Below are 16,494 nucleotides of genomic sequence, written 5' to 3' on the forward strand. Positions count from 1 at the left end.
AGTCGTTTTCTCTCACATACAGGTTTACATTTAAATAACATTCAGAAAAAACATGTGTTATGTAGAATAAACTATTACTACCAATCTTTCTATTGCCCAAAGAAAATATAAACATTGCATTATGCTGAATATATTCAGTTTGTTGTCAGTGGAACTATGCTGGCAATATCACCTGACGTTCTGGCAATGATCTAAAAATCGCTGGTAAGAAAGTTTCAAAGCCTTGCGGACAATCCTCACCAAGTGCACATCATTTCAGTGTGTTGTCATGGGATTTACATTCCAAAAGTTCTCTTTCATCAGAGATTATTTATCCATATTCTGAGAAGGTGCAGGATGCATCCAAAACCAGGGATATCACCTCAACCTTTGGTTTGCTGGGATGTTTTTACAAGGCGTGGGCGTGCCTCTGGCATCTCACTTTATCCAGCTGATCTGGAAGCATCTGACTTAAACTGTAGGCCCCTTCTACTTCACTATTACCTCATAAACAAAACCAAACAGAGGTGAGATGCCCATTTTGCATCTTTCTTCTTGGCCTTTAGGGTAACTGAAACAGGCAAATGCTGCATATTTCTATTTTATTACTGGAGAAAATAAAATGCAGGGGTCTTTAGTTTTCAAGAATGCTCAAGATGAATTTCCGGTGCTGCCCAAATCAAGTATCCTTTAATTGCATACCTTCATAGGGATTATTCCAGAAGTAGTAACAAATATGAGGGCAAATGTTACAATAACAGAAACCAAATAAATTATAGACAGAGAGAAACTATATAGGGAATAAAATAATACAGATTATTTTTCACTCAGAATTGGAACAGCTTCTAGAAATAATCAAATACTGAAATGCACATTTTTCTGAGAGCAGTAACAGCAGAAAGGCATCCTTTTCTGCCCTGTAGATCATGTATTGAGAACATTCTGGTTACTATTTTATCAGGAACCTTTGACCACACTACTAAATACACCTAAGAAAGATGATTTCTCATGTGCACTCCCATGCGCAGTCCACGGTATATGTGTTTGCTCAAGACTGTTGTCTTCAGGAATTGAACTTCATTGACTTTGATATCCAAGTGAAATAAATATATCAAGAATCAATAAAATATTTTGATAGAAAGTGGATTGATGTTAATAAAATAGTGCCATTACACCAATATATGTAACTTTACATTTTTTGTCCTCTTGTGCTTTTAGTCATGCTTCTTTTCTCTAATAATTTAAATGAGTAGAAATACAAAACTGCCATGGTAAGCCTCACCTGGGCGTAAGCTTCGACAGCTAGTGGACTAGTGTTCAAGTCCTAATTCACTTTTTTCTGTTTCCCCACGTGCTATTTTTACAAAATTTCATATTCTTATAGCAGATTCTAATACTATGGGCTATCAAATAAGACAATTTCTGCCTGGTGACAGTTGGGCCTTCTAGACAGAAAAACAAAGAGGCATGGAGATCTAATGAAGTGTCTTGTTCTCTAATGAAGTACCCTTTTGTCCACGTAAAATGGCATATCTTTCCAGTATTTGTCCCTCCTGTTAAATGTATTAAAGCATATGTCTTTTCAAAATTAATTCAACCAGTATTACTAAATCGTGTCTGTGAGTTGATTATAAAAATGCCAAATGGATTGTATGCAAACAAGATAATTTTTTTAAAAAAATAAATATAGAAAAATGAGCACCTGCCTGCTATGATGCCATGCTTTGATTTCAGTAAGCAAAGATACAGTTGAATGTCATTAGAATCACGGAGTTGCATGGCCACAAAATGTATGCAATTGTTTGGCAATTCATTAGCACAAACTAATGCAGATGTGATTAATTCAACAAGCATAATCATTTCATACAGGTGCAGGCTTTGAAAATCTGACCTGCAGTCAGTGATTTGATAAGTCAACTTGATGAGTTGTATGTTTAGGGGAAAGGAGACCCTTCTTGCAAACAGTGCAAGGGCCTATGCCACACCATGAAATTAAAAATGTTGCCACAAAATAACCAAATTAATCAGCAAAACCTTCTAAATTTCTGTAAGGCAAACTTCCATTGATGGAATATTCCTGGTTTTGCTTTTAAGTAAATGTCAAATGTAAATGCAATCGTATACTAGCTAGATTTAAAGGGGGCCAATGAAAAGGCAAGGCAAGGCAAGGCAAGGCAGAAATTTGACCCATTGACCCAAAACATGTTCCATTTTGTCATTGTGTGCCCCAATCTGAGCTGTGTGTCCAGATTACTTTACCTACAGGGTGAATGCAATAAAAGTTAAGGTGGTGTCTTAAAAAAATTGTGTGTCTATGAAGAATTGTGACAGAAATGTTGGAAAAGTCAACCAAGAAATAGAAGGAATAACAGAGACAATAAGACAAAATATTAAGAACCTGTTTTGAAAAGAAAGGCTGATGAGAAAACCTTCCAGGTATGAAACACTGAGTGAGAAAGGACCAGAAACAAATACATTTAAAAAGACATGTGCTATTTGATTTTTATTGCACTGAAATTGGACCCATTGTCCCAAAACATCTCCCATTGTGAGCTACTTCCATCATAAATCTGAGCTGTGTGTCCATGTACGCTAAACTCAATTGTGAACACAAATGTAAACATCTGTATCTGTCTCTTCCCAGAACTCTGTAATGAGCACGGTATGCTTAGGCAGACTTTCTGTACAAAGTATTTCAGGATTCTTCAACTTTCTGAAATAGGTAATGAGTTATTTTCTGTTCTATGCAAAGGAGACTCCTTTATGGTTTCTCATCAGTGCTTCAGAATAGGAAAAAGCAAAACCAATCCAAATCTAAAATTTAAACAATTTGATTGTAAACAACTATTAGCAATTTTCCAACTTAAAATACAAAATATACTCCCTCTTTGTACCCCAAAAAAAGTTTTTGAAAGAGTTTTAAAAACTATGGAGCAAGTTATTTGTAGAGACAGACTTCTATTTGCAAAATGAGTTGAAAAACAAAGAATCAATCCTCCTCTTACAATTCAGTAATGTTTTTTTCTTTTTCAAAATTTTTTGTTACATGGGAGATTTAATTCAGCATGTTTCACTGCATAAAAGACCAGAAAGCAATTCTGAAAACAAATATAGGAGCTTTTTAAATGGCAGAGTTTGGCTAATTTGTATCTGGGGATACTATTATTTTTTTTTTTTAAATAACTTGAAAAGATATTTTTTCTCATTCCTGTCACTCTTTGAAGTGTTTTGTAATCTGAGTGGTTATTAAACTCTCTTGTTAATTTTGGATGAATTAGGGAGCCAGGATCTTTAGGCTGAAGTCAATTATGTATAAAAAGAGTCCATGATTTACAGAACCATTATGTCCCCAGTTCATCTATTACACAAGTCTATTCTTATCATCTGGAAATTACCCATCATTATTAGCTAACATTTCTGAGTAAATTAAAAAAATTGTGACTGAGGTAAATCACATCTCACTCAGCAGAGCTAGATAGGAGTATAGTTTATTTCGTTTCTCATGTGTTTTGAGTCTCTGTAGGAGGACAATAGTAGTAGAGGGAAAATTTCTGCATGTGCATTGCAAACATAAATTCAAACATTTGCTTTTATCTTGCAAAAGAAGACGTCCTTGAGAGCCTAATGAGCCTATTCTGTGATGTTATTATGATTCTTAATAGCAAAATTTTAAAGCAGAAGAACCAGCCTAAAATTATTTTGTATAGTTTGGATAGTTATTCTGTTTATTTTTTTCCCTTACTTGAGTTGGGAAACAACAGGGCATTGATCAAAGCAGTATCATAAAAGTCACAAAACCTGTTTGGCAAATTGTCTTTCTTTTAGTTACTCAGCATAATTAATGAAGACAGGAGTAGTGAGTAATTCTCTTGACCAATCCTTTGACTTTCTTTCATTTGCTCTTCAAGTGGAATTTTGTGTTCCAATTTCTTAAGTTTTAGTCTTATGTCCTAACAGTCGAAACTACAATTATCCATTTCTATAACTATATGAAGTTACAGTATGGAAATATGGAAAAAAGGATGGGAAGCAGAGATGAGTCTGGTTTTATACACACTGATCATTTTATGGGGGGTGGAGAGTGACAAATTGGCAAATTCTTTTCTTTGTAAATTCTTAACCTTAAAATGGGTTTATCTAAAAATGTCAGGAAAACCTGTAGAAGGTCAAATGAGGAACCTGTTCTGCATAAAAGGTGATGATACCCCTCAAAAGATTGGACAAATTTCACATATATTTTATTATTCAGTATTCACTGATGGAAATAAAATATTATGGTAAGAGGTAAGAAAAAACTTATCTTTACATTGTGTCTGTTCTTTGTTTTCTGTCTCAATTTTTTTTCCCTTCTTTCTGTAGAAGAAAGAAGTAGCCTTCTTTCTGTCCATTGCCAGAGTCAGAGATTTCTCTAGCCTCATAATCCTTGCCACAACTAGTTGGGTGAAGTTGCATTGCCTCCTCTGCTGTCTTCAATTCTGTGTTGCAGACTGCAAATCAAAACACAGAGAAGAGATCTGCATTGGTCTGCCTTCAAGTAGAGCTTGGGAGACAGAGAATAAGTCAACAGTTATTACAAATGCACAGAGACTTATCTTCTGGTGTCAGACCATCCCAGCGTTTCAAAACTCTTGCCCGGTTCTTGATCTAACTGCCCCTTAAGACATTAAACATTTATGAAATATGCTTTGTCTTAAGAATTTAATCTAGCTTCTTCTGTAAAGTTCCTGATCGCTGTAAATTCTGTAGGTTTATGGTTTATAATGATACGGTGCCATTGTCTATCATTTATGAAAAAAAAAACCGAGATTCATTCATTCCCATGCTTGATGGGCAGCCCCTTGTGCATAATGCCAGTCTTTGCTCCTTAAACAGAAAGAGTTAATTTCAGGGAACAAGAGGAATTACGTTAGAGGGTCTGAAGCCTGTATTTAATTTATAGCGAATTGTTCATGCAGAGAAATGGATTTTACAATGAAATGGGAGATTCCAAACCTTTCAGCTGTTTAATAAACCATGTAAATAGAAGAGAGAGGTTGGGATTGAACTTCTCAGCCCACCTATCTACTTGCACATATGGCTGAAATACTCTTGGGTAATAGAGAATAAAATAACCTCTTCCCTATTCCTATAAACTAGGACACTCATGAACAGGCATGACAGACAGGCCAATCAAACAAGCATGTGAACACTGGTGGTGGTGGGAGGCATGTCTTTAGTGCTTTTCCAGTTCAAGTGAAAAATTTTTTGAGATGGAACATATGGACCTATGATTTCATATTTATGGATTTTTATTCCTGATTCTAACCATAATTTCTTGTGGTCCTATTCCAGTATTTAACCTGTATTTGGTCTTCCACGAATGAAAAAAAGATACGCTGACAGTTTAGGAGTAACATATGTAACAGCTATCATTACAATAAATATTCCCACCATGTCAGTGTACTTTTCCTCTCCTCAATCCCCAAAAGAATGGTTTGTAAGATGATGGAGAAGAGTTTGGCCTTAGCCATTTCAGTTTTCGGCCTTTGTACTGCATGGTGACTGCAACAGCTTCAACAGCTAATTATAGTAAATCTTGTTCATTAGTAAACAGCCTTATTAAGGCATACATTCCTGAAGATGAAAGTGTAAACTTAGGTCCCAAAACAGTAATTTGAAAGGATTTATTCATTTACTTTCATCCTTTTCTGGGCTGCTAAATTCTCTGCAAAACCTTTTTAACTTTTCATTTTATAGTATTAAGCTTACAAAATCAGACTCAATAGAAAGCAATTTTGAAATGTAACAGGGTTTTTCTTTTGTTTTCCTACATTTTTTTCCTCTTGACCAGGATTATTTACTCTAAACCATTTAAAGGTATCTGGGATTTTCAGCAATATAACTGAACTAAGTGATTGCCTACTGTGAACACAAAGTATCGAAATTGTAGTTATGAAAATATTTTCAGCCAGCAGTTGCGTTGTTTCTTTGTTGGCAGTATACTTGATGTTTTCTGATTTCCACTCTCAAGCTAAGGATTTGATATTGAGCAGAAACTTGATAAGGGAATTGCTGAAATTATGGAAACTGCTAATGTCACTGCTCTGTGTTTTTTCTACAGTCTTATTATAGTGAAGCAGAAAATATCCAGTTTCCAACAGCAAAAAGTACTTCAGTTTTTACATTCAGAATGTGCTTATTTTTGTAAAGGACAGCAAATTATCCCTGATTATGCAAAGGAAAACAGCTTAAGTACGTAAGAACTTTAAAGCCATTGGACTCTTCCCTTTGACTCTTTTGCTATGCTGCTGACTGATCTGTAGCTCACCAGCTAATTTTTCACATGAAACAAAACCACTCCTTATTATTTTTCATTATTAAAAAGAATTTTATAAGGTGAAATTCAATTACCTTATATTTGTTTCTCTAATTTCTAATTAACAAATCCTGCAATGTTAATTGATGCTATGTTATAAACAGTAAAGTAATTCCAGAGATAGTGGAATATCAAGGATAATGAATTCTAATTGCATCTTTTCAAAAAGCATGATGTAATTTTATACTTTAAAAATAAAATTATATTTATATAATTTTTTTAATATACATTATATATACAAAATCATGGCTTGGGTAGACTTTTGGGTCTCTCTCATGCAACTTCATTAAGGACAGAGCCATTCAGATATTATTTGGTTTGAAGGCCACAACCTATTTAAATTGTCATTGCTTGCTGCTGGGAGTATATCCCTTTAAAAAGCGAGGACTCGGTATACTGACCAGTGGCATCAGCGTTATATTGTAGTGATCCACACAAACAGCACAGACTGCAGACAGCCAACCTGAGGAAAGTTCATGAGAATGTTTCAAATTTCATTCTCTTTCTCTTGTTCTCCCTCTTTTATTACTGATTATGCAAAACAGCATAAAAGGTCAGTCCTCCCTGACACAATTACTGGGCTCTTTTTGTAGTGGCTCTCTTCTGCCACCAATTACACAAAATGACAGGACCATATAAAGATGCCAAAAATACATAGCTGTCATTGGCTGTTCTAGCATTTAGGATTATTTTTCATAAATAAAAGAACAGGCTACTCCAAAAAAAAGAGAAAAGGTGACTCAGTAACTGATAAGTCTTTTACTTACATTATAAATTATCGTTAATCCTAAAATATACACAATCTAATGTTGTTACAAGTAAATAGCTGATGTTACAGTTAGGCGACCTCATCATTGTTGCTATCTGGGATGTAATGCCACAAGAATGAGTTTGTGTTTCTGGTCTTCCCAGGCTCAGCACAAAATATACGAACAAAGAGTTACTTCCTCTTTTAATAGCTGAAGTATCTTGACTTGACACCATGAGACAAGCTCTTTATTTTATAAAGACTTGAATCTAGTGTGATTGATATTTCTTCTTCCTGTGAAGGGTGTATTAAATTCTCTTTTTACCATGGATAAAACACTTTGTAAACATAGATTGTGTTAAGTATTCAATCGCAGATATCAACAGGTTCTCTGAAGTAAAAGTAATTTCAGCGTCTATCCTAGAACATGATATTCAGGTTCGTCACAACTTCACCGTGTAAGAGACTGAAATACTCAGAAATTCACCAGTTCACCACAACCTCCACTGCAAATGTCCTATTTGAAACCAAAGACAATGAGTATACCTTAAATGTGAGATCCATACCAACCTATGGAATAGGTGATTCAAAAGCATTTTCCTTTCAGTGAACTGTAGAAAAGACTCATTGCTAACTATAAGAGGTACCATTGTTCTCCACTGAAACCACTTCAGATTACAGAGTACAAAATAAACTACATAGTAATACATAGCAATTGATAATCTTTGCATGTTTGTCACATCACTTCCATGAGAAAAAAGCGTCTGATCCTGACTCCCTTTGAATGCCCAGATAACGAGGAGTACACTAAGAACATACTTCCTTGAAAAAATGGTTTCTTTTGCAGTTGTCATTTCATCAGCTTGTCTTTTTTGGCATTAGCGGACCCTTCAGAGATGCGGTTTGTTGGGAGTTTTCTCTGTTGTTTTTTTTTTTTTTCTTTCTTTTTTTTTCCTAATCTTCCTCCACAGAGCAATAATTTTAATATTTGGTATGTGGCATTTTAAAAGATGTAGTTCTTAAAAGATGTAGATGTTCTTTGTGCTAAAGTCTCTCAAAGACACCAGGCACCAAGATTCATTTATTCTGAAGAGAAAAAAGTAACGAAAGCACAGTTTTGTTTTGTTTAGAATGTGAAGAAACTCAAATTGGAAACTACTTATTTTGTGGCTAGCAAAGAGTGTAGTGAGTGTGTATGTTGGCTAGCTGTATGCCTTCCCTGTTCTATCTACGGGAACAGTGAGAGTGAAACAGACATCACAAAATAAGAAAAGAAACTCAGAAAAACTAGGTGATGACTAGGCGACTATTCAAGTTGCCAGTAAAAGTGAAGTGGGTAAGCTTCATGAGACACTGAAGGTACTTTAAAAAAGGAGAGAGAAAAATTGAAAGATGGGCCTACTTAATAACGCAGTAGTCATTTCCTTTGGCTTCTGTCCGAGGCAGGAATATGAAATATGACTATGTCATAGTAATAGGATATGTTATTTGAACTATGTTACCTCAGGGATGTAGAGGAATTAAAACGTGAAGTTGCATAAATCGACAGCTTGATGATCGTTATTTTGGGTATGTGTACTATTACCAAATCCCAACTACTCAGGTAAAGTATCTAGCTAAGCCATCTCCTCAGTGTAACTATTTAAGTGCAAACAAACCATTAAATTTTTTTTTAAATATTTATGTTTTCCTTCCCTTCTTTTCTCTTTTCTCTTTTTCTTTCTCTTTTTCTCTTTCTCTTTTTTCATTTTTGTGTGAAGTTCAGAATTATCCAACTGAGAATGACTGATAATCTCTGAATTACTGAAATACAGTTCAGCTAGGATTTTGTCTGGCTCTATCATGTTGTCTTAGATTTGATATTCTTTTCTTTCTTAGGGGAAGAAGAAGCACAGATACCTCCTTTTCACTTCACGTTTTTCTAGTCTTGAGTTCTCCAAACTACTTCTCAGTAACATTTCATTCCCTTCTTGGGTTTGGCACAGCCACAGTACATATGCTTATACTTTGAAGAATGCTAATTCTAGGGAATAGGTACTTTGGCACTATTGGCACTGCCCTGATATGGGGTGAGGAGGAGTCCAGTTGCGCAGGGGCGGCACAGAATTAATTTAACACTTATTTTCAAAACTTCGTCTGGTATTTTTGTACCATGACATTTAAATATACCATCTGGTTCACAGAAAACTCCCAGCAAAAGCAAAATGGTGCAATGCAGAAACAACCTTCAGGTAATCAAGAACCAGACAAAAATTTATTCTCATGAAATAGTGAAGTTATGTGCAGAGTAGCTAAAAAAAGTTATCTAAGTTCTTGAATATGAGTCCATCTCACAGGTAAACAGAGGCAAAGTGTTAAAAAAAATATTTTTTTTTAGAATGGAATTAATCTAATTTTTTATATGTCTGTTCTCTTAAAACAGTTCTCCATTCTTCATCACTACATAATGTATGTATGTACATAATCAACTGAATGAAAATTGTTCCTCTCATCAGGCTCCAGTCTTCCAGCACTAAAGATGTTTTTAAAGAGTCTCCAAATTTGGTTGATAAGAACTTCCACTGCACAGTGCAAGAACATCCTTTCTATTCAAAGCTTTGATAACATACAAAACTAAGCACCACATGAGAGATATTGAGCACCTCCATCTCCTATTAACTTAAATCAGAAAGGAGGGCACTCCTCAACTCAGTAGACCCAAGAAAATGTTCCTGCATAAAAGAAAAATGAATTTTCCAGCACATTTAGTTCCAGGGGTATCACAATAGCTTTTCCTCCCATGGCATGATTCCTAGTCAAATTATGCAGTGATTATTCTATTTCGGTTTCTGCATTGAATATGCAGTTTAATTGCTCAAAGAGAAACACTTTGCTATTGAATGTAGAAAAAAGAAAGAAAGGAGAATAATTTTCAGCTGAGTCTATCTTGCTGCTGTGAAGCTGTAGGCTATCATTTTCATTGTCCAGCTTAGAGAAAAAATATCCGGTTCTTGTGTTGGTTGCAACCAGGAGAGATTAAATGCATTTAAGAAATGAAACTTTCCCTCTTACTCCTTTGAGGAAATGCTTTCTGTCTGGAATATGTTAACTCTCTAGTAGCACAGGTGATATGTTGCTAGAATGACATTTGTAGCCAGGGTGACTCAATCTGGTTAGTATACCATCTGTCCTGTGACTGGGATGGTGGCAATGCCTTGTGACTAAGTGGCCATCCATCATTCCTGGCCAGCGAACAGAAAAATTTCTATTCATACGTGTCTAAAAAACTAAAACGCAAGCAAAAGCTTGAATCAAGAGCCTTTATTATTACCCAAAGTAGGCTGCTGTGAGAGTCTCAGCTCAGTACTTGGGATGCATTTAAACTGGCTTCTACAACATTTTGATCATTGTGTTTAGAAATGGAGGAAATCATGGCAGTGAATAAGTTTTCATACTTACTTCATCAACAGGGACCAAGTATGTAAATTTTTTATTTTTATTTTTTTTTAACCGAATAAAAGAGAACATACAGGGCAAAAACTTCCCAGACCTTTTCACTGGTCAATACAATGCTGCAATATGATTTTCAAACATCCATAATATTAATTGATAAGTACCAGTGTTCTCTTTACTGTCTTACAGAAACTAAATAGAACTAGTGCTCACAGTAGTGATGATGTTATATTTTGAGCTATTACTTTGGAATACCCTAGTATTTTTATATTTCAAGAGCAATAAATTCCTTCATTTTATTTGGCACTTCATTTGACATTCTCAGGTTGACTCCAGTCAAAACTCAGACACTCAGATCAACTGATTCAGGTTAATGGAAGCCAATAATGATATAATATATACCAAATGAAGATATTCTCTTTTCACTTCAAGTATGACTGACTACCCTGTGCTCCACTTCCTTTGCTTGATCTTCATTGCATGGCAAGATAAATTCAAAGCTACTCCAATTTAATTTACTCCTCAATTACAAAACCTGCCTGCGGACTAACACAAAGCTGCCCAAAGTACTGTCTATTTTTAATCTGACTGTCCTTTCCGTAAGTGCTATATTCTTTAGAAACTCCGAAATGCCAGCTTCTAGGCCAATGATTCCCAAAGCCTTGGGGCAAAGTCCATTGTCAAACCTCAAACTATATAATTTACTTTCACTGGCTGTTACAAAAAAAAATAATGGATGTTCTGTAGTTGCACACACTAGTTTGGGACACGGTTTGGAAACACTTTTTGAGGGTTAGAATTGTATACAGAAAATTACTGGCTTTTCAGCTGGTCCCTGATATCTCTTCCAGGAGAAGTAAAAGCTTCACAGCAAAGCAAGAGAACCAGAAGAGGAGACACTTATGCATCAAGTTGAAGGTAAAGAAAAAATATGGTGAGTAAGTAAAAAGCATAAATGATGCCAAAAGTGTGTACAGAACGTGTCAAACTGAAATGCAAAGTAGACAGTACATTAAAGAAACTAAGATGCATACATGAATATGTCCTTACACAAAATATTAAAACTACAGCATCCAATTCTGCATTTCTGATTTAAGTATTTCTTTAACCACAAGTTGTTAATTTATGCTAGAAATCCATTTATTTTTAAAAATCCTCACACTTATGGGTACATTTACTTTACATTTTTCCAACCCTCCAAAAGAAGATAAATAGTCATATCATTTTGAGGACATTTTCTTCTGTAATTATCATCAACAACATAAAAGAAGTTCTGCAAAAATCTATGAAAAAGATTTTTCAGATTTATGCTGGAGGAAACAACTAATTTGAAGTGCTATGGTTCTTAATAAGCAGCTTTGTCTTTCATTTCATTAGAGTAAATGTAACCGAGACTGGGGTTTTACCACTTGCCTGTTAATTGGAATGAAAGTTACACGTACTGAGAAACATGTCAGAAATGTAGTGTCAGGGCAGCTCTTAATGCACTGTTTTGAAAATTGTGGGGTTAATATTGGACGAATAAAAGATAAAAACAACACAAAAATGCATTCACTTTTGTGCTGAGACACACACAAAAAATGAATAAACTGGGTGTGGAACTCAAATGAGACATTCTTTTCCTAATTTTTACTTGCTGCAAGGTCCGACTAACTGTAGATGCAAAAAGGTAAAAATCCCAAATGGTACTAAGGTAGTTAAATTGCCTTTCTTACTGTAAATAGTATTTGAGCAGTAGAGATTCTGAATGAAATTATTTATTACTGAGAAGCAATTGTGTAAATATCTATTCAAGACAGATTAGGTATTAACTTTATGGTTAACAGTAAGTGACCTTCATTTTTGCCATCATTCTTGACTTGAAGGAGAACTTCAAGAGACATCAGTGTTGGGGAAAAACAGCAACTATTTTTAGTACAAAATTAAAATTGAAAAAAAAAAAAAAGAAAAAAAAGCAGCTCCTCTTCATTTTCAGAAATCATCTGGCTGAAGAGTAAAATGAGAAGATGGGACTCTGAAGATGGCATTGTGTTGGTTTCTAAGTTATGTATGATAAACAGTGATATGTGCCAGACACTGAAATCTATTCACAAATGGCAAGATTGAAATGGATGTTTAAGTCATGGCTGTGCTGGATGTGTCGAACACAGACCGTGGCAACATAAACTTCCTTACAGACAATCCTTCTGAGGAGGAATGAGGACTGTCTGGAATTTCCTAGAAACTGAGATGATTGTACAGAGTTACTCGTGTGCAGCGTATTCCCTGAGGCCTGAAAGCACCAGACGTGCTGTGCACGTGCATCACAGCTGGTCTGTGCCTGTGCCGTAAAACCACTCTCTTCAAACACACTGAATTTATCATGTATGTGACGTACTAGGGCGTCATGCATGCACAAAAATCTACCTGATACTTCCCCAGCTGTCAGGGGAAGCACATGCAAGCACATGGCAACTATGCAGTTTAGGTTTATTGACCAGTGCTTCCAAGAAGTAGTATATTCGCTACACATAACATGCTGTTGATCTACTCACACTGTCAAAAACTGGTCAGGATTTACAGCTTCTAGGATGTGTACGGCAGACCTGATGCTCGGTAGGTGTCACTGATTTTTTTGGCTTCTAAGCAATTGTCAGAAGTCTTAATTCGCTGGATTGCCTTTTTAAGTGGAAAAAGAGAATATGAATAGAAAATAGAAGTTGAGAATAGCTCAGGGAATGATCTTCACAAGGTTCAAATGAAAGGTCAGACGCGCCCAATCAAATTGTCCGTTAATTTTTTGCTAAGTCATCGTGGTATCAAAAATGCACTGCTCATGTTTGTAGGGAGTTGTATCCTCTGTGGACTAAACACCAAAGTGTATCATATTAACCCCAGGCAAATTTTATTCATGATGAATCTGGCCTAAAAGTTGGGGGGAAGAAAGTTAAAATGTATCTTCTTTCAGTTCACTAACATGATCACTGCATATTCTTAGCAATACATATTTCAGGATATTTAAAGGTGTTTAAATAAAAATCCATGGAGATTTATATATATTTAGGCCAACATATTTCTAGGACTTTTATTTATGAATTTCGATTATATGCCATGAAGAGAAAAATGCTTTTGAATACTTCTTAGGCTCCAAACTGCTGAAAACCAGACCCTGTCAGAAGAATTGGATATTTTAGGTTGTTGATGTGTTCAAGCCTCAAAGTAAATAGATGCTTCAGATTTCTGATAGTGTCTCTCCAGGTAGCTATCCTTACAAGCCTGGTGAATTCCGTCTGAGAAGACCAGTTCTCTCTAGGCTTGACCGATTCAGCTATGATCCATTTAGTTAAAATAAAATGCCCACAATCTGCTGTAGTTTATGAAACAAAAGAGTTTGAGAGTCTTTCAATAAAAATATTAAATGTAAACTCTTCATGAGATAATGGCCAATACAGTCTGTGATATATTTAATGGACACATTCATGCTGCAAATACTCATTTTGTCATATTTGAGGAAATTGTCCATTCTCCCTTAAGTGATGAGAGAGGGTGTGTTTTTTGGTTTTTGTTTCTTTTTTTTGTGACCTGCAAATTAATGCTTCTGTGGTATGAAGATCATCATTAAACAATCTCATTAGCTCTGTTTGAATGAAAAAGCAATGGTGCAGAAGCAGCAAATTTCTGCATACAGATGGTATATTAGCTTGTATCCAGTATAATGGCAATCATTGGACTTTTATATAAGCTTTGATGCTGAACTTCTAAGTACTGAATTATTTTTCCTATGCTGTACTCAATACCCTTGGGTTTCCTGCCAAAATTCATCAGAGTTGCCACAGAGATACCAATGTCCTATAGCAATTATATCAGGAATTAAGACCTCTCAATCAGACCTCTCTGTAATCGACTGCTTCCAGTCTTCAGCATTCTTTGCTAACATTAACCAACAACATATCGGAATGTCCCAGAACTACGTATCATCATTGTTCCTGTCCTAAAACCAAACATCGTAAGTGCAGAGGTGTTATGGTTTGAGAAACCCACAACAGTTCATTGTCATTTAGACAGCTATTCTATCACCTGATGATCCCTCCCCAAGACGGGAAGGGCAATTGGGGAAAAAACAAGGAAACCCAAGGGCTGAAATGTAACCCTCAGGATTTAATAGACTAAGACTAGAAAATTAACATTAATAACACTAAAATACCACTATTGATCCCAATACCAATATAAAATATACAAGAATTATACTCAGACAATTATTATCAGCTGTGCGCTCCCAGCAGTGGGCAGCAAATGTTGGACACTGCGAGCGCTACAACTTTGGGAGGAAGGGAAGGCCTCAAGGGTCTGGCACGGGACAAGAAGTTCTCTGGATCGCCACCATCAAGGAAGAGAGAACTTTAAAGCAAACTTTCTAATTTATATTGAATAAGATGTTTATGGTATGAAATAATCCTGTTGGCCAGCTTGGGTCAAATGCCCAGGTCTCACTGCTCCTCATCCTTGTACCTGGCGAGGCTCGACAACACTGAGACCTTGGAATGCACACACCATGGCTGGCTATAAAGTAAATATTTTCACAAATTCAGACACTAGAGCCTTCTAAAAGTGCAGTTTTCACAAGCATTAGAAGAGAAATTAGTCCTGTGTTGCTCAAACCAGAGCAAGAGATAAAGTGAAGCACAGGGCTCCAAATGGACTTTATCCTGTAATGACCATTGTGTAGCAATAGCAAAGCTTCAAAAATAATAATGAAAATTGTGGAAATTTATAAGTTGGCTCCCATTCTCCTCTCCTTTAAGATTTTCATTTTATATTACCAGAGGGAATTCCAGTGCTGAAAACAATTATTTCTGTTGGGTGAGCACTGGTTTGATTAATAGTGACTTCTTTTTTTTACTATTTTTTTTATTAACAACAATCAAAGAGGCTTGTTAGCTCCATACTAATGTGTGAGTTAATAAGTCAAATAAAATGAGAAAAATCTTTCCCTCTACAAATAGAACCTTTTGGGCAGAGAAGTCAGTCAACTTCTCTCTTCCTCCCTTGCTCTGGACTTCATAGGAAAGTCTCTGCATTTCAGTTCCAAGAGGATAATGGAAGCAGGGAAGGCACAAGAAGAATGACAGGTTGTCCAACCCAACATTTATCACCATCTTATCCAATGTACCACTGATGTCTCTTCCAAGCAGCACCTAGAATAAAGCACTGGCTCTTTTGCAGCATGAACTAGTCTAGTAGTTCAGCAACGTGCCACTTGTGCACTGAAGAAACCTACTGACAGCTAGGCTGAGCTGGAAACGTCTCTACAATAATTATAAAAGAAGCCTTGGATAGCATGCTCAGCTTTAGCTGTGGGCCCTGCAGACACTTAAAATTAGGTGAAATGCATCACAGAATTAATATTTTTGATACAACAATACATACATTAATGCTGGAAATAACAAATAATTATTAACAAGAATGTGTTAATACTTCTTTTATGAAAGTAAAGCTTCAGAATTGAAAGCATGTGCTCAGTGATAACAGTGGAAGAAGCCCTGAAAATCCTCAAAATGCTCAATGGCAAATAAATAATGACCTACTAACCAGATCTTCTATACGCATAAAAAATAATGATGAGTCTTATGGTTGGAAAAGACTGCTGCCTTAGGAAAAACCCCACAACATATCCATGATGAAGTCATCAGTCATCTAATATAATTAAGAGTTAAAACAAAAACACTTGAAAACTAAAATTAAATATTTTTTCCTGCTTAATCAATTTAATAAAAGGCACCATTTACCCCTGGGGATGGAGATATCTGAGTTGTTGCCCCAAGTTGAATTCTGAAAATTAGTTTTGAACAACAGGTAGGATTACTTCTCTTTCTCCTTTTCCTTTTTAATAAATTAAGAAGATGCCAAGGACTTAAACAGAGATTTCTTACAAGTGAAGTCAGAAGCAACCTCATCCGACTCTAATTAGGTTGATATTTTTTTGAGTTTTCCAAATCTGTCT

This window comes from Rissa tridactyla, chromosome 4 (assembly GCF_028500815.1).
Source record: "Rissa tridactyla isolate bRisTri1 chromosome 4, bRisTri1.patW.cur.20221130, whole genome shotgun sequence".
Taxonomy (NCBI): domain Eukaryota; kingdom Metazoa; phylum Chordata; class Aves; order Charadriiformes; family Laridae; genus Rissa; species Rissa tridactyla.